This window comes from Alosa pseudoharengus, unplaced genomic scaffold (assembly GCF_046254945.1).
Source record: "Alosa pseudoharengus isolate Yale_2024_CS ecotype anadromous, Long Island Sound unplaced genomic scaffold, YU_APseudo_1.1 YU_APseudo_1.1_scf_14, whole genome shotgun sequence".
Taxonomy (NCBI): domain Eukaryota; kingdom Metazoa; phylum Chordata; class Actinopteri; order Clupeiformes; family Clupeidae; genus Alosa; species Alosa pseudoharengus.
Window position 1 is genome coordinate 10,010,323 of NW_027468609.1, and position 19,418 is coordinate 10,029,740.

Sequence of the window (19,418 nt, forward strand, 5' to 3'; positions counted from 1 at the left end):
CTAATTACATTTGCTGCTGTGACAATTTGTGCCGCTTTCTCTTATTCTATGGCTCCTACTTTCCTTTCCCCAGGATGATACAATGGCATGTGTTAATCAGTCTGGGATGCAATTGCGTGTGTACACCTCCCTCACTGTTCCTCTATCTCTCTCTCTTCCTTACCGCTTCTCTCTCTCCCTCTGCTTTTCTGTCCTGCACCGGAGGCGAGCTCTAAGCCAGCTCACATGCATCACATGAATATGTCAGTGAATCTCCATTTGGCTCCGACCATCCTGTAGGCTGTAAAGAGGGCGTAATTCCTCATTTTTCACTACCTCTTTTGCTTTTTTGTACTTTCTCTCTCTCCTGCTGCATCCCTTTCTCCTGCAACCCCCCCCCCCCCCCCCCACTACCCATTTGTCCCATATCCTTTGTAAATGCTTCATTCAGCAGCTCAGTCTGCGTTAAGGTGGTGTGGCCGTCTCCCTCAACTGGGATTTTCAGTGCTGTTTCCATCTGTTCTGGGACAGGAGCTTTGGCTGAGAGAAGCAGGGCTGGCTTCAGTGAATATGTGTCCCGCTGGAGGGATAATCGATGAAAAGGTGGATCTTCCGCTTGGTTTTTTCCCCCCTGTCTGCTTGCATATAAACATAGATAAACGGTGGTGCATTTCGTAGCACACATGCTATTTCAGCAAGGCCCTTTGGTTGAGTCAATGCCATTTAATAAACAAATGAGGCTCTGGAGGTCATTGTGTTTTTTTCCCTGCTGCGCATACTGTACCAGTAACTCTAATATGTGGCTGCTCAGCTGTGAATATCGTTTGGTGCTATTTACTGCAAGCCTGAAAATGTCACACTTGGAGAGTCTGTCCAAGTCTATGTCTCTCACACTGGTTTCCCTCTGTATCTCTTGCCCATTTTTAATCTTATTTCACTCTGCTAAGCTGATACATTGGATGTGACCAAAGCAAAGATGACATGCATGACCAATTATGCTCCTGCAAAATTTTTCAGATAAAGGGGATTACTTTGCTGTTTTAAAGGAAGAACCAATCAGTGGTTATTTACACTTGACACAATACTGTTTTGTTTCTCCTGATTTGCTTGTTTGGGTATATATTCCAATAGACACAAACACAGCCACAGCTTACCAAATCCTCATTAGAGCTGCATGACTCAATTAGGCTGTTTGGTGGATGAACAGAAACCGAAGGGGCTTTGAAAAAAGCTAAATTATTAACAAGAGGAAAACAGAGACAGGAACAGCTGTCATCACTGGCACGATCACAGAGGGGAACATTTACTCAAATGCTTAATGGTGATGCAACTTAAAAACAGAAGGTACATTTCCCTCAAATGTCATAAACTTTTGACATCAGTATGACGAGTAATATTATGTGTTCAAATGAATACATGGTATAAGTACTCTGCGTACCTCTCTCTCTCCTTCTCCCTAGACGAAGACCCTATAGACCACTCAAGAAATGGTGCTGTGGTATGGAGACCAGCTGACTATGCAGTTTTCACTGAAGCTGGAATATGCTTAGCCATAATGACTCATTCAACCCATTTGAATTCATTCACAATCAACCCGCAACACTAAAGCCATCTATCTATCTATCTCATGCTATCCTGCTTGGTGGCGGTGGAGAAGAATGGATTCTAACCTCCCAAATTCCACGTTGGCATGAGTCCTACAGAGTGTTTGTGCCTATAAATGAGTCTCCTGTAGTAGGCTAGGCTACGTACATTTGAAAAGCTCCATAGAGAAGACATTTATCAAGCTGCCACATTATACCTGCTGTTTCTACAAATGCATCTCAGAGAAAGGAGTCAGAATTAGAATGAGAATAAGAACCAATGTATTTCTGACAAAGTAAAATAGCTTCTGAATTAAATATTTAAATGACTTCCTATTACATTTTAATAAGGGCTTGTCTCGTTGTTCTGTCTGGACATGAATAACGCAAAGAGAGTTTATAAACTTCCTAAAATGTCACCTCCCGGGCACTTTGATTCAAAGAAACGTATCCCTCAAAACATCTGAGACATTGAGGTACAAAGGCAGTGACTGCAGATGTGCTGCACAGCCAGCCATCCTGTGGCTTTCAATCCGGATTAATACTTTCTTTTAAATCCTTTTGATGGCTGCATGGATTGCTGTTCCACTCTTAATGAGTATTTGCTAGTGATCCTCAGGTCAGGACTAGACTCTGCTATGGCTTAGTATATCAGCTGGTAAGGTAGCTAAATAAACACACAAACATAGTTAAAATCCATTTATATAACACCCCGAATGGTCCACAGACTGTTTCCAGGGTTAGAATTATAACCAGCCTAAGATTATTTGCACCACATCCTCTCAGATAAACAATCACAATCACTTCAAAGATAGCTTTGAAACAGAAAGGTAGCCAAAAATGCTTTAATTTTTTACTAAGCTACATGTCACCACCAAAAAACAGAGAATATGCCCGATTCACTTAGCTTGTCTAATCATATTATATTAATTTCACCCTCCATTCCTAAATATCAGTGGCTACAGTCAGAAAGACAGCCATTTTTCTGCAACCAGGAAGTCAGTAAAAGACAGTGCCGGAGGTCAGAGCACATCTAAAGAGGTCTGATAATAGAGAAGAGAAAAACAATGTCAGTTGGTCATTGATGAGCAGAGCTAGTACTCCACCAGGCTCCTGGAGAGATGTCAAACAGTGAAGCTATCTAATTAAACTAACTGGACTACAGGAGCCATCACTGGACTAATGGATCTAGTTTTAGCTGAGGAGTTGGGTCCAGTGCTGAGGTCTGCTGCGAGAAGTGACAGTGAGCATTACACTGAGTGATATAATCCAACACAGCCCAGTGGAGCCCAGTGCCATGCTTGGATGGCAGTGCTGTGCTTAGTGCCTCAGGCTCCAACCACTCCCTAGCCACATAATTACTCTCCCATAATGACTGCAGCGTCCATGCTGCAGAAAGTGATATCAACCATCATATGGAGAGGGACAGGCGTCTGTGGTGGCACCAAAACCCTCTAACAGATTCATGCTTGAGGGGGTCCAATAAGTATTGCTGTATGAGAAACAGAGAGGCATACTGATAGCTGATATTTGTGATCAAACATAGCCACAGTGTTTGCCATATGGGTGCAGTAAAGCCAAACGACTTCAAATCATCCAAAAGTTACATATTTTTCCATTTTCATATGAAAGTGCTATTACTGTTATCATTAGCGTGATTCATGAAGCACACGTTCATTACATTTCAGTGGCCACTGATTATGCACAATTAGCAAAACAATCCAAAGGATTCCATTATCAAGAAGTTATTTAATACTGTGAAAACATATATCCCCTCTGTAGAGGATTTTATAACGATGCTAAGAGTTCTCCACAAATTGCTGACCCAAGCACTTCAGGCTTTCATCATTCATCACCCTTTCACCCAGGCAACACACCTTGTCTGTTCACACACCTTGTCTGTTCACCATAGCCTGGAGTGGATCAGGATGAAATGGTGGGCGTCACAACAGGACACCTCAAGTTTATCATCCACACACACACATCCACACATGCACACACACACGCACCCACACAAAAACACACACACACACAAACACACACACAAATACACACACACACACACACACACACACACACACAAACACGCACGCACACACACACACACACACAAACACGCATGCACACACACACGCACGCACACACACACGCACGCACGCACACACAAACAAACACACACACACACACACACACACACACACACACACACACACACACACACACACACACACACACACAGTTATAAAACATTCAAGAACTGTACAATCACTAGCACCTGTCAGAATTCTGAGCCAAATAATAAGAACCTATACAATGACCAAGACACTGCTACCAAACACCATGACGAAAAATGCTTAAGGTGGAAGGATATTAGAGGGCTATTTTATGTGAATTTGTTTGCAAATTATGAGCAGAAGGAGTATTTAACTGAGTGTGCTGTCCAGAAAGACTTTTCACAGTGTAATCTGCTATGCTAGCTTTACTAAAGCTATTACAGCATCTTTCAAACTGATATACAAACAAGTATATTGCATAACAAGCTTAGAAGAACTGTGAGCAGCATACTAAAGTCTACAAACTACAGCAACTACTAGATATAGGCCCTATGGTGCCACTTCAGAGAAAGCCTATGGTACAGATGTAGCCAAAGAAAATAATCTCCCATGGAAGCCAAATGATCCTTATCAAATACAAAGCAATTCTGCGGCTGGACACATGCAATGCCATTTTAATTAATTAATAAAACTACATAAACAGAAGAATTATGACCTAAAGTGTGTATCAATGTGTTTGATTTGTATCGTTTTGTAATGTCAGAGGCTCAGTCCATTATTTTTGATAAATGGTCAGACACTCACTAGTTCATAATAGGTGAAAATCAACTGAATTCTCCCAGTTACAATTACTGGTGCTACATAGGGGATTTGAAAGTTTATTGTGATTTGGTAATCCAACCATCTCTAGTGCAGGGAAATGGCCAATTACCTCCCATGAGACTCCTGAGAATCCTGGCCCAAGACAGGCCAGACAGCTGCAGCTAAAACCATGAATTCCAGATTCGTAACATATAGGCCTGCTGCCTGCAGTTGCTGCAGATTCTGAATGTAAACCTTTCACACCAATGGTCCAGCTATATTTTAATCCAAGAGTGAGGTTGCTCCAGTATGTTGTTGATTGAGATAAACATAAACTCCACAGTCTTTAGGCACACATACATATTTAGGTAGATGACAAAGACCTAGCCCTACTCTTAAAACGTCATGTGGTACAATCTATCCCTTTCAGACAGGAGGAAAGCTAGGCTTATTATTCAAACACGACACAGGTACTTTTCTGCAAACTAGATTCACACGCAACATTACAAGACCTTCTGACCTACATTTACCATCATCGTTGACTTTCACATTGTCTCTCTACACTCATGGGGAAAGCAAATGACTCTGCATTGGTATGCCAATATTCTCCCAATTTTAGTGTCGTCTGCCCTGTATGCTCTTCACTGGTTTAACATGGTTTATAGCAAAGCAATAATCTTGATATCTATGCCCTAATATATTAAAGGCACCCAAAATATATCTAAAATTATACAGAAAATGCCACATTATTTATAAGTGGGACTAAATGTTTATGATAAGAAACTGTAAAATATAAGGCACTTACTTTACTAAAAGGCACCTACTATATGCATTAGAATGAATTTTAAATCATTGTAGGTCGAAAATTGTGAAAAAGCTTTTGTGGGGTGATCTTAAATTGTCCAAAGTCAATTAATTCATGTGGGTTATCATCTTGTAGGTTACAATTGGTAGGCCACAGCTTTCCCTGAATATTTTGAGCATATATAACAATAACAGCCTCAGCCAGTTTGCACTCAGAGAGGCGCATCACCTGGCCCACTGCTTCTTATACAACATAGTAAATGCATATTGAAAGGCATTACAACTGCACACTAAACAATGCTATTCGAGAAATATTTTGACTTTATGGTGACTGTAGCTAGCCTATATGTGACAGAGCATCCAAAAGCACCGCACAGCAACACAATAAATAGGTTACATGAAAAACAGGATTTTAGTAGCATCATGAAGGGAATGTGCACAAACTCATACGGCCGTAACCTGGATAAGATACGTTCCACAAACAGTTTCATGCTTAAAGGAACACCTCATTGTAAGAAGCTTCTGGCCCAAATTAGATAGATGCGCAAAAACAAAAAAATACAACCTATGTCTGCAGTATTTACCAAAATAGCCTACTCCGTACTTATCCACAAGTCTAAATTTCCCTCAGCCTGATATGGAATTGAATGTTTATAATAGCCAACTGCTGTCTTGATAAATTCTAGTGGCCCAATTTGGCTATGACCATTTGTTATGAAATTTGGGTGCAGGGACAAGAGCTGAAAACAAGAGTGCCCGATGTTCAGTCAGATTTGAGTCGTCAGGACATACAGCCATCCCAAATCACAGAAATGTTGCCTCATACTTGCTGCTTTGGAACAAATATAACCTATATTTGGGGTCCATGGCCGTCACAACACACTTATTATTCTAGCTGTTCTTTACCATACTGCCGTGGCCATCGGTCGACTTCATTAACCTTCGCAGCGATCAATATGCATCACCCCACCCTTCAGCAGGTTCCCGCATCAACATCACACAACAAACCTACCATTCCGTGCCAGCTGACCACAATCCCAATCCGGTGACAGTCCTGTTCAAAACATCCCGACTACCGACATTTGCAGACCTCAGTGAGGCGTAATTTGACTTTACAACTGTAAAAAACAAGGAGGCACCGACTAATTAAAAGAGGTCTAATGCGGAGACTGCGATGCTGAATCACTCTTCGCTCACCGCCTTTCAACCATTGTGCGGGGAGATGCTGGCTGTACCATTGTGGAGCCGAGCAGAGGAGAGGTGGAAAAAGGGCTTAGGGAAATGGGTTGCTGTAGCAACAGAAAGGAGCACACGTGACGTCAAAGCCCACAGTCTCTTGTGTGTGTGAGAGAGAGAGAGAGAGAGAGAGAGAGAGAGCTGTAATCTTCTACCATCCGCGTTCTAGCCAGTAAAGAGCCGCGCTCACGGGCACATGACCGGCGTGCTTGTGGGAGGTGGGAGGAACAGCGATGTACGTGCCCGCCTCTCATCCTTGTCTTCCGAAAGATACTCTGGTTATACCCTGTAGTCTATGTGATACCATATTTCTCAGAGATGCATTTACTGCAAACACTATAGAGAGGTGAGATGAAGGCCTGTAGCTCGTGTTGTATTGGTGATGTATGTACGGGTGATGTATTTTTCTCCCTTGTTGGTTATGAATTTTATGTGTTGCCCCATAGGCTATACCTAAATGTTTTGATGTGGTATGCCAAACATTGGGTTGGTACATTCAGTCTGTAGTTTCAAGTGCAATTATCTTTGCAGCCATCTCTTGGGGCAGCAGCTTCACTCAGTCAGAGCCAATTATACTAAAAAACTGAACAAGCTGACAGGGCCAACAGGGCTGGCTCTGTGCTTGGAAGTAGGCTGGAGCCCCATAGAGTTGGTTGTTGAGAGAAGGACGTTGCAAAAACTGCTTAGTATTATAGAGAGCACTTCACACCTGTTGCATAAACTACTAGTCAGACAGAAGCGTGTTCAGCTGGAGACTGCTTCAATCTCTCTGTGATGAGGAGCGCTAGAATATTGTACAGTGACTCCCCTATGTGCAGGGAGAGGAGAACAATATTCTGAGAGACAACGCACCATTTATATTTAGTTGCACAGAGACATAATATCCTTAACTCTATTTATTTATTTATTTGTTTGTGATTATGTAGGCTAATATATTGATATTATTAATCACTGCTGTAACACCAAAGGCCCACCTTCAGAGATTAAGAGATTTATCTACAGTATCTATCTATCTCTCTATCTATCTATCTATCTATCTATCTATCTAGCTATCTATCTATCTATCTAAGTCCTGAATAATGGCTGATACACACATCTGAAAACTGAAAAAAAAAAACACATTTTGACATCTTCAAGAAGACTCAACTACATCAACCATCCCCCAATTAGTCTTCTTGATACATTGTTTTACTGTCCATTCCATATGAATCCTTAGTATGATGATCCTTAGTATGAAACTTCATACAGCCCCATTTCCAAAAAAACGTAAAACATAATAAAGAAAACAAAAACATACAGAAAATAAAAACATAATGTGATGATCTGCCAATCATAAACTCATATTTAGTTTCAAAAAGTACATCAAAACATAAAACATATTAATTTGATGCCAGCAACATGTTTCAAAAATGTTGGGCTGGGGGCAACAAAAGTCTGGAAAGGCTGGAGTTGTGTAATGCTAAAAAAACACATGGATGCACATTTCACAACTGTTTAGCCTACTGGCACCATGAACGGGTATAGAAAGCACCACAGTGGTAAGTCTCTCAGAAGTAAAGAGGTGTCAATCACTCGATTCTCGAGCACATTTGCTGGTGATTTATTGTAATCTAACCTTGAAGGGAAGAAAATGTATTCTGAGAAAAAGTAAAATCTCATATAGAAATAAATATTTTTAACAAAAACAGGTCGCCCACAATTATATGCACCCCTGCTTGTAATACCGTCTCAAGCCTCCCTTTGCCAATAAAACACCTCACAATATTATCCTATGACACCCAATAAAGTTGGAGAATACAAAGCAAGGGATTTAAAATAATTCATTTTTACAAAATCTCCCCAGATCGTCCAGATTCCTAGGTCCACACTTGTGCATTCTGCTCTTTGACTCACCACACTGTTTTTCTATGGAGTTTAGATCCAGGGGACAGGGGACAGGGGACAAATGGCCATGCATTGGGGCAGCCGTGGCCTACTAGTTAGAGCTTCGGCCTTGAAACTGAAGGGTTGCCGGTTCGATCCCTGACCAGTAGGAAAAATGTTGACGGGGGAAGTGGTTGAGCACTGCTCTCCCATGCCCACATCCACGGCACTTGAGCAAGGCATCTAACCCCTCACTGCTCCCCGAGCGCCGCTGTAGCAGGCAGCTCACTGCTCTGGGTTAGTGTATGCTTCACCTCACTGTGTGTTCACTGTGTGCTGTGTGTATTTCACTAATTCACAGATGGGATAAATGCACCAAATTTCCCTCAAAGGATCAAAAGAGTATCTATACTTAATTAAAAACAAACCTGTTTCTGTAGAGAAAATCATTATGGGCTCAGGAAATAAATCTGATAACCATAGTCTATGAGCACAGTGTGATGCTTCATCCAAGTTGGTTAAAACTGTACCATGCAAAGAAGAACCCATATTTAGACATGATCAAGAAATGCTGGCACCCTATCTGGGCCGGAGCTCATAGATGGACGGAGGTGAAATGAAAAACGGTCCTGTAGTTAGACTAATCAAAATGTGTCAATCTTTTTGAATATCATGGACTCCACATCCTCCAGACCATCCAACTTGCCAATACAGCACAGTTCAAAAGATAGCATATATGATGGTATAGAGGTACATTACTGGGCTGCTTGTACATCTGGAGAAGTACCATTAATGCTGAATGATTATTACAGGTTCTGAACAAAATACGTCTGGTCAGAGGCGCAAAGCATAAAGAGGTTTAAGGCGTGTCCAGTTCACCCCTGCTAATTTAATGGCATGATTTTGTGATCAAGCGCTAGGCGCAAAAGGGTTGTCCTTATGTTTCTTAATTAGTCATGAGTGTGTTTTGGGCGTAACATCCTTAAAACCAATGAGAATGACATCTGATATTCCCTTTAAGAGCAATATCAAACAGCCCGTCAGTATTTTGACAGTCAACACATCTGAAAGAACATTTCTTGCACATTTCCACTAGGTTACTTGCTTTACTAAAACCTGTGTGTGACTAGCAGAGTATAGCCTACATGCATTCTGAAATCACCTATTATTTGAACTCATAGGCAAAATGAAACTAACTTTCACCACGGTCTCATAGTGAACGGCAAAACAGTTCTACACAGTTATTTCACTACTGATTGACAAGGGGTTCAAAAATGTAGCCTGAAAAAAAAACACTTACCCCAATAATGTTCAAATTACTAAATAAAAATCCTAAGGATATTTATCCTGCAGAAGAGTTTTTTGGGACTGATTGCTAAGGGAAGGACTTGAATATTTTAGGGAAGGACTTAGAAAAATAATGTCAAACTGCATTCTGCACATATTACAACAGTATGGTTCAGTAGAGGAGTCCAAATGGCCTGCCAGCAGTCCAGATCTATAGCATTTGGTGCATCATGAAAAAAAAAACACATTTAAGAACGCCCCATATTGAAATCCTATATCCTGCAAGAATGGGAAAATATCTCATTATAAAAACTCCAGCTTAAAACCCCAGTTTGTTTAGAGATTGTTGTTACAGTAAAAGAAGATGCAAATCACTGGTAAATATTCCAATGCGCCAACTTTTCTTAGACGTGTTGTTGGCATCAAATTAAAAATTAACGTAAGTTTCCCAAAATGCAATAAAATCCATCTGTTCTAACAACTGATATGTTGTCTTTGTTCTGTTATCAATTGAATATATGGTTTACATGTTTTGCAAACTGGAAATGGGATTGTACATTTTAGCTGCAGCTAGGCATGCATCCATTCTGACTACATTTAGGACAATACTCTAAACTTATTTTGACCGTTCTTTCTCCAATCATCTACTCTATTTCTTTAAATAGAAGAATATTTGGAAATTGTGAAAAATGTCTTATTAAAGGTGCTCTAAGCGATGCCACACGTTTTAGGCTAAGACATGTTATGTCACTTACTGCAAACATCACCTAACCAACCGCTAGCTGTCTGTGTCCTGAATACACTGTAAAAAAACGTGATCTCCGTGGACAGCCCAAGCTCCAAAAACAGCAACAAAAACAATCTGGGCAAACCTAGCCCATAAAAACATAACAAACTGTTCCAGCAAATCACAGACGAGATGCAGTTTCAATTGCATGGGAGCAGCACGGGAGGGAGGGGGAGGAAGTAGCTAGCTCTCTGTTTTGTTTGAAAGTCAACAGAAGTGACGTTACCCAGCATCGCTTAGAGCACCTTTAAAGAAATGGTGGACAAATGATGCAAACAGCAACCAATCATGAGTTAAACTGTGGATACGATTGATTGTGTTAGTTAATGCCCACATTTAAATATAGTCTAATTGCATACGCTAACATGGGTGTCACTACACCTCTTTTGCTGGTATGTGCCAATACTGCTGTGCTCCGATACACCGACCTCACACTTGAGTTGAAACAAGGTCCTATATTTGGAATATTGGCAATGATGGGAAAATTTTTTTTTTTCTAATTCACAATGTCAAAGCAACACAGGCGTACATCTTGGATAGAGAGGGAGCTAAATGCTTGGCTTCATTTGTTGGGAATAGAAGATCCCAACCAGGATAAAATGGTAAAGAAAGTGAGTAGAGAAAGTAAAGCAAGTAGAGATTGAGAGAAAGTCTGTGAAAAAGAGAATGAGAGGGTATAAATAGATAATAGATATGTAGAGAATAGATATAGAGGAGTAGAGAGAGAGAGGGGGAATGGCATGCTTGGCTTCAGGTACTGAAGTCAGAAAGAGCGATACAGAGAAATAGAGAGCACAAGATTATAGAAAATAGAAGTATAAAATAATGAAGAGAATGAAAATGGATAAAAGAATAGAAAGATAGAAAATAGTAATACACAGAGATTGTGAGAGAAAGACAGGAGATAAGATAGAGAAATAAAAAGAGAGGGGGGTTAAATGATTGGCTTTATATATTTGAGTTAAAAATGAGAGGTGATACAGTGCAGAGGGCTAGATGGATAACAGAGTGAGGAGAGTAAAGATCTACATAATGAGAAAAAATGGAATGATACAGAGAGTGTGTGAGAAAGATGAGTTGCAGAAGGATAAGACAGATAGATAGATAGATAGATGATTGCAGGATTCCAACAGCCAATCAGATTGCAGGATTCTGGGATCCAATCAGATTGCAGGATTCTGGGAGCCAATCAGATGGCAAGATTCCAACAGCCCATCAGAATACAGGTTTCCAACAGCCTATCAGATTGCAGGATTCTGGGAGACAATCAGATTGCAGGATTCCAACAGCCAATCACATTGCAGGATTCTGGGAGCCAATCAGATAGCAAGATTCCGACAGCCAATCAGAATACAGGATTCCAACACCCAATTTAGAATACAGGATTCCAGGATCTAATCAGATTGCAGGATTCCAGGAGCCAATCAGAATACAGGATTCTGGGAGCCAATCAGATTGTAGGATTTTGGGAGCCAATCAGATTGCATGATTTTGGGAGCCAATCAGATTGCAGGATTCCAACAGCCAATCAGATTGCAGGATTCTGGGAGCCAATCAAATTGCAGGATTCCAACAGCCAATCAAATTGCAGGATTCCGGGAGCCAATCCGATTGCAGGTTTCTGAGAGAAAATAAAATCGCAGGATTCCAACAGCCATTCGGATTACAGGATTCCCACAGCCAATCAGATTGCATGATTCCTACAGCCAATCAGATTGCAGGATTCCCACAGCCAATCGGACTGCAGGATTTTTAAAAATGTTATGGGCTTGACATCACAGACAATTTCTGATTGTTCATTTAACTGTAAATGATTTAGCGAACACATAAAATGAGCTTGAAATGTTGATAGTTTGTAGGTTCTTTCAGTTAACCTATGAAGATATGCCTGACAACAAGGATTTTTAAAGATTCCTTTAGTGAACTGCATTGAATTCAGCCCCACTGATGGGCCAACATGATATGTTAACTTTCTAAATGTGATACAAAACAATTTGACCAGGTGCAAATAGCAGTGGTAGTCCATATGTACAATCATGGGTAAACCAAAAGAGGGACTACCCTAATATGCACAATGCCTCACTGCAAGGCACCATGACACAGCATCATTGTCCAATTTAAAAAATATATATATTTGTGAGCAGTGAGTCATACAGTATTCACAAATGATGCTGTGCAAAACTCTGTACCTTTACAATAGGAACTGAAAATTGTAAAAAAAAGTGTTAAGTCTGGTGATGTATTTAACATAGCATTTTGTTAAATGACAGCCTACTTGTAATAAAACTCCATTAAGTGCTAGTATTACTGTAGTTGCAGTTTATAACCTAAAGTGTGTCACTTAAAACTATGCCTGCCAGACAATGTCTGTCATTCAGGAACTGTTTTGACTAACTTAATAAGATAATTATTATTAGTCATTATTAGTCATTTTTTTAGCTTTTGAGAAATTGGATCTAGATGCACACCACACATTTTCACTTAATAGTGACTTATTTGTACTAGTGTGGAATGTGGTGTAAGGGACAAAAACAGATCGGTTAGTTGAGAAACTGAGAAAACAATTACAAGAAACAATTTAGGACCTATTAACCAATAAATGGAGATAAAACTCATTGCATCCCTGACAGAGAAAATTAGGTCCTCCTGTTTTTACGTATTTTCCACTGTGATAGCCTCTGCTATTTGTAATTACTCATATACATTCCATATTCATTTCATAAAATGTACTTAAGAAACTACATAAACACTGCAATGTCACATACCACTTGTCTGCCACAAAGTACACTCAAAAAAATGATTTGTTGGGGTTACTTAATTTAACTATGACACCTATTTCCACAGATTTGAATTATGTAATTTGAACCTAATACAGGTAAATAGGACCAAAGAGCAGAAGTCAAGCTCAACCAATGAAAAACATTACTTTCATTCAAAGTATTATGAGTAGTTTATTTCAAAACTAATGAGTAATCAATTGATTTTAAGCATGTAATTTAGACTTAATCTGTTATGTTGCACAAACTAATACCATTTATGTTAACTGGACAACTTTATTTACTTTAAATCAAATTTTCCTCACTCACACATAAGTGAACAGTTACAACTGAATTCTCAAAAAAAGGTGTTTATTTTATAGTCACAGACCAGAAATCAGTTATCATTTTCATTTTAGCAGCAAACTTAAACTTACTAATAACTGTATTAATAATTAAAGTGTTGTTGACGCCTCAAACACTACTGCATTTAGTTCTGCTGCATTTCTTTTACTGTCAAAATCCATACAATCCTCACAAAAAGGTAAAAATAGAAATAAGACTTAATGGCAGGGCAGATAAATTATCAAGACTTTACATTTTGTCACAACAGCCTTACAGTTCCACTGCAAAGCGTCAAATCAATGGACTCAAAGAATGTGTAGGCCACCGTTGAAGACAGTCCACATAGGAAATAAAACGTTTCAGCTCTACTTTTACAATTTTTGTTATACCAGTTTTTGTTTGACATCACATAATAGCTTGTTGGGGAAAAAATATGATGAATAAAGATGAACGCTGAATGACATGGTTCACAGATTACTGGTAACTTACTCAAGCATCTTGTTTTTAAGGGCTTGTACCTTTGGCAAAAGCCTCTGTCCATCCAAGTTGAAGAACACTTTCTGTATAACCTCAAATGAATTTTTGAGTTCACGAAGGTATGAAAGGTTCAATGTGTACATTAATCCAAACAACATAGCCGTTGCCACAGCCACACTCATCACAGAGCAGATGGTTTCAACACCTTCAATGATGACCCTGATGTCCTCTGGCTCATCGTCTAGTTCATGTCCTTCATGGCAAACATTGTAGATCCCCATTACTGTCTGCTCCATATCCTTTTTGGCTGCCAACCTATCACAGTCCTATGCAAGACCAATAAAAACAATTACTTATTTATAAAACTACTACAATGCTACCCAATTATTGCCTAGACTGTGCGGCCCAACAGTCTAATTTGCACCACCAGTCTAAATATTGGCCAAATAATATTTCAACCATATCTGATAAGTATACATGCTGATGTTTCAGTCTTTTATTTACATTAACTTTCATCACGGTCAGTTCAGGTCAATTTTTCTTTAAAAACAATGGACATAAGGTTAAAGGAAACATTGAAGTGTTGGGTATAAGCTAAGGCAAGTGTGTGTGTTGTTGTTGCAACTGTGGTTAATGTGTAACAAATGTCAGACTATTGACCAGCATGTGCAAAAGATGGCATGAGGCCAAGTATAAGTGTGTAAAGAGTATGTGTTAGAGAAAGTAAAGTGTGTGTGTGACCAATTTAAAAGCCGTATACGTACGTGTGCTCACAGTGTATTTCTTGACAAGGTGCAATGGGTCCTCATTCAAGTAGACGCAAAGCACTTTGAGGATACACTCCCTTCAGACGTCAATGATGTTCTGTTGGAAGCACAGACAAACAGAAAACAAAAGAAATAAATACATGTTTACATTAGCATGACGTCACAACACAATCTATGCACAGAATAATAACTAAAAAGAAAATTCAATTTGATGCAACTGACTGAACAACCTCTGAAATGGGTTGCATGATGGTTCGAATGGTTCGGCCAGGGACTCCACCTTTGCTGTGGAACATCTTCATCAAGCTGTCTGAGTACTTATCTAGAATCATGTTTAGAAACTTTAATTCCAGTGGGACTGTTGTGACTCGAGCAAACTCATTATTGATCTGTAAAAGTGCAAAGGAAACAAAAAGAACCAAGCTAAGTATTTAAATTCCAAAACATTTCCTGTAAACTGTTTCTCCTCTTGGGTGTTGAGGACAATAGTTAACTTCAGCTTTTCTGTATTTTTTTTTAATGCTTGAAGCAGCATGATGCGGACCTTGCCGTTTGTTCTTCAAAGAATTTATACTCACTTCAGAACACCCAACACTTCGTTGCTTTGTGCGCAAGTTTGCCATCTTGAATTATTCTCAATTCCAGTTCGGTTCAGTTATTGCCCTAATTATCAAAAAGAGAAGGCAAATGCAATCACAGTAAATAACTAAGTTATCAAATATCAAACATCAGGATTTTTTTGGTGGTCACCTCCTACTCAAGTTAGTTACCTACAGTATGGAAAGGCAAAATCAACACTAAGTTAATACCACTTAAAACCCAAAACCTTCATCTCCAATGTTATAACATTTGGTGGCATAACTTGTCTTGGTACATGCCTCTGATATGTATGAAATAATTTTTCCTCTGAGGAAAGCTCAGCAAAATCACAAAACTGACAACTGTAGGTCAATAATTTTGTTCCTGTCTGTGAGGGTAATGAATGAGCTCGGTAAACATGGTTTTTCAAGCTATTCCATGTCCTGAAACTACATGGACAACTGGCATAAGTGCACAGGTAACAGGGATTCCTACCATAATGACCATGGCATAATTTACAGTGTTGTAACAATTTGTACCTGCTAGACTGTGAAGCACAGCATAGAACACCACCTAAAGAAAGATCTAGGAAAAGGACAACAGGTTATAAACACAGTTTATTCCACACACCCTGTGCTTCAGGCTAAGCCAAAAGCTTTGAATACTTTTCTACCAAAACAGTTTTGTCAAAACAATCTCTAAAAACTTTAATCTTTAACATATCAATCATATTCATGAACAACAACATTGCTGAATCCAACTTACCACATGAGGCATGGCCTGAATGCCAGGCAAGGCAACACTGGTAAAATCTGAAAGGGGTGGGGCACATTAATAATGATTTCAAAAGCAACTTTTGCGTCATTACCATATATTAATTAGGATAAATACGCCAGATAGATAGACAGATAGATAGAGATACTTTATTGATGCCTAGGGGAAATTCAAAACAAAATTAAAAAAAGATGAGTTCATTGGGTCAAATATAAAATATAAAGTATAGAATAAACAACACTTGAACGTCACAAACGACACCAAAAATACATTTAACTGCTGCTGTGTTCACATCTCCTCAGTCACAATAAACAGAGCCTGATGCCCAACGTGTTTGAACACTGTAGCTACCAACATAGCAGGGCATCCACCTGCTGCAACACGTTTTGCATTCATTTCTGAATTAGCTATTCATTAATGCAAAACGCCAGCGTTATCACAACCGTAGCAACTAGTCTAAAAGAACGGCAGTCATGCCTAACCTAACTTGACGTGTAATATCACCGACAATTTTTTTTAATTTAACTTACAACTACCGTTTCTGTAAGGCTGCATGGATTTGACTACATTAGCAGCGTGAACACGGTTAGCCATCTAGACATGTGACTAGCTGATACTAACAAATCACACGAAATACTTGGAATATCATTCAAATACTCACTTAGGTCAAAGTTTTGACAGTTTCGAACAGAATTACGATCTACTTAGCACCAACTGTAAATGCTACTCGCAGATGATAAAAGATGTAGGTTACTCACCAGTTAGCTTCGTTTTGTCGCTTCCAACGCACTTCCAGTTCAGTTCACCAACGTCTCTACACAGCATGACATGAGCGTGACCAAAAACTTCCGCCTTGATGTCACGCGATGATGTGAAGTGAGCATGCGCGAGAGATTTAATTGCATCAAATCACTTGTTACGTGTTTATTCAACAGAAATGAATTAAACTCCTCCAAATTTCCTGATATCTAATTTGGATTTAATTAAAACAACTATCTACATCTCTCTAATTAATCAGTTTTAGTTATTTCATCATGTTTCATTTATTTCTAACAAACAATACCCAGTTTTCATTTTTTTGAGTGTAGCTTTAACATTGTCATGACATACCCAGCCCACTAGAGGGAGGAAAGTGCATCAGAAATGTCAGCAAAGCAGCCAAGGGAAGGAAGTACTTGAGGCAGAACAACTTCCTGAAAAAGGAGTTCTTTAAGAAATCAAGGGAAACTGATATTGAGGACAGATACTGTGGTCATGTGCATTTGACAACCTCAAGTAACCATATCTGATTTGCCGTAATTGGCAATGGTTAATGTAGTTGTCCTTACTTTGTTCTTTGTTTTATTGAAAATAGACAAAACATGGAATAGCATAGTATGTTATGTAGTTTGGGGGTCACTCAAGAGGCATTAAGCCAGTGAAGGTAGAGTTGGCAAATTGAACTGGCCAATGCCTTTTACATCATACCCTTTAATGATTACAATATGTTCTCCAAGTACCCAACACAATGTTCAAAACAGTAGGCTATGCAAATTAAAATTATACGTGTGAACTCATTTCATGTTATGTATTTTCTGCCAGTGGAGGGATTTTTAAGCATAAAACATATGGGACTAAAATAAACACATTAGATGTTTGTGGAAGACAATATCCCAAATATGATTTTCATAACATCGCTAATAGAAATGTGTCCTCTTGTCCTCAACATTTGTCTGTAAAACTGGCCCATGAAGCTTGTGGTCAGAGAAATGTGTGCAGCTGGTGGAAAGGTCCACAAGATTAAACTTTGTCGAGATTTTTATTTTCGCTGAGAGAGCAAAATGGAGCAAGAACAGTAAAGGCCTGTTCAGCAGCTTACAACAGTCCAAATACAGACGTGCTATAGTTATTCCATTGCAGGTCTTCCGCTAAAACACTCTTTCAGCTACCTTTTTCTGGGAATCCATTTTCATGCGTTTTCCCTTGCTCTCCCCCTCTGAGCTGCTACAAAAGTGCAGTAGGAAGCACATTTGCAAAGCCAAAGCCAGCAATTACCAAACCCACCAATCTAGACAGGCCTCCTCCTCCCCCTCCCCTTCTCCTTCTCCCCTCTTCCTTCCGGCATCCCTGTGGAGGTTTTACTGACCTTGGCTCGTGGCCGAGTGTGTGCCGCCCAGACCCCAAGGGGCTTCCACCCCACTGTTGAGGCAGGGCCACTTGCCTTCAGTAGACACCTTCAGATACATGTGGTTTTCATGTGAAACTTTTGCACTCAGCTCTACAAAAGGCCTGAGGTTTGATACACAACCACACAAGGGAGAACTTCTTCCTCATCTCTCCCACTACTTGTACATTATACAGATCTGCGTACACCTAGCAAGAGATAAAGAGCGTTGTAAACTAAAGCTGTAAACTGAAGACATTGTGTGGGTTGAAGTGCACAAATAATAACAGAGTTATTGTTGTCTTACTAGTGCTGGGCTCACCCTTGGTGAAGAACTTTGACCGCTGGTGAAGTCGCGTTCACATTTACTGGTTGCCTCTTCTCCCCCTCCTCCCTCTCTCATTCTGAGGCCTAATGCAAAAAATGTTGTGGTCTGTGTTTTAAAATAGCAAGCATTCTGGGGCTCTGGATTATGTTTCTGAGAGAGAAACCGTTGAGGCTGGAGATCAACAGCAAGCTGAGGGTGACATTTTGTTCCTCTGTACCCTACTATTTGTGGTGTGAAACTTCATTTTTCCCCTGTTAGTCATGTAATCGGTGTGGACACACCGCTTTATTGCAGGTCCTCTGTTTCCTTAAGCTTGCTTTGGGAGAATATCTTGTTAACTAATTTAACTTTAGTGTTGCATTTATCCTGAAATAATGAGTTGAGTTTTTGAAAGGTTCACAGGCTTCAAGATTTATTCTGGGCCAAAAATATAAGAATACTCCATTTTTTCCTCTCTAACCATTGCCCTCCCTAGACAACTAGTATTACCTTATACTAGATGCCAGAAATCACTGCTTATCCTCAGTCCTGCTTAAAGTACATTTTACATTCCCACCCAGCTCTTCACATATTACATACAAATGTCCTGAAGGGGGAGAGTGAGACTCAATTGTTTTGCAATATTAATTTTGAGAAAGAACCTGCATGCTATTTGGAAAGATTGTTGATATTGTTGATAAATTGTTGGACTAAAAGTAATCGACCGGCTTGAAAACAGAGCGTGTGCGCCAACGCGCCGACCGGAACATTGTAATCTCCGCAAAACCACAGAGGCCTATACCTAACTATAACAACTTTTCGTGGTATTTTCCTCCCGGTAGAGGGTTTCTATAGTGACGCCTCTTGTTACTTATG

General features: G+C 39.7%; 1 long non-coding RNA gene across 1 annotated transcript; it reads right to left on the reverse strand.

Moving 5' to 3' along the window:
* Window positions 1-13,505: 13,505 nt before the first annotated feature.
* LOC143122379 (uncharacterized) lies at window positions 13,506-17,172 on the reverse strand. The gene is made up of 7 exons (XR_012986657.1): window positions 16,851-17,172; window positions 16,084-16,130; window positions 15,858-15,903; window positions 15,318-15,402; window positions 14,970-15,128; window positions 14,737-14,836; window positions 13,506-14,298 (listed from the first exon to the last, which is right to left on the reverse strand). It is a non-coding gene; the product is annotated as an uncharacterized LOC143122379 (long non-coding RNA).
* Window positions 17,173-19,418: the final 2,246 nt, after the last annotated feature.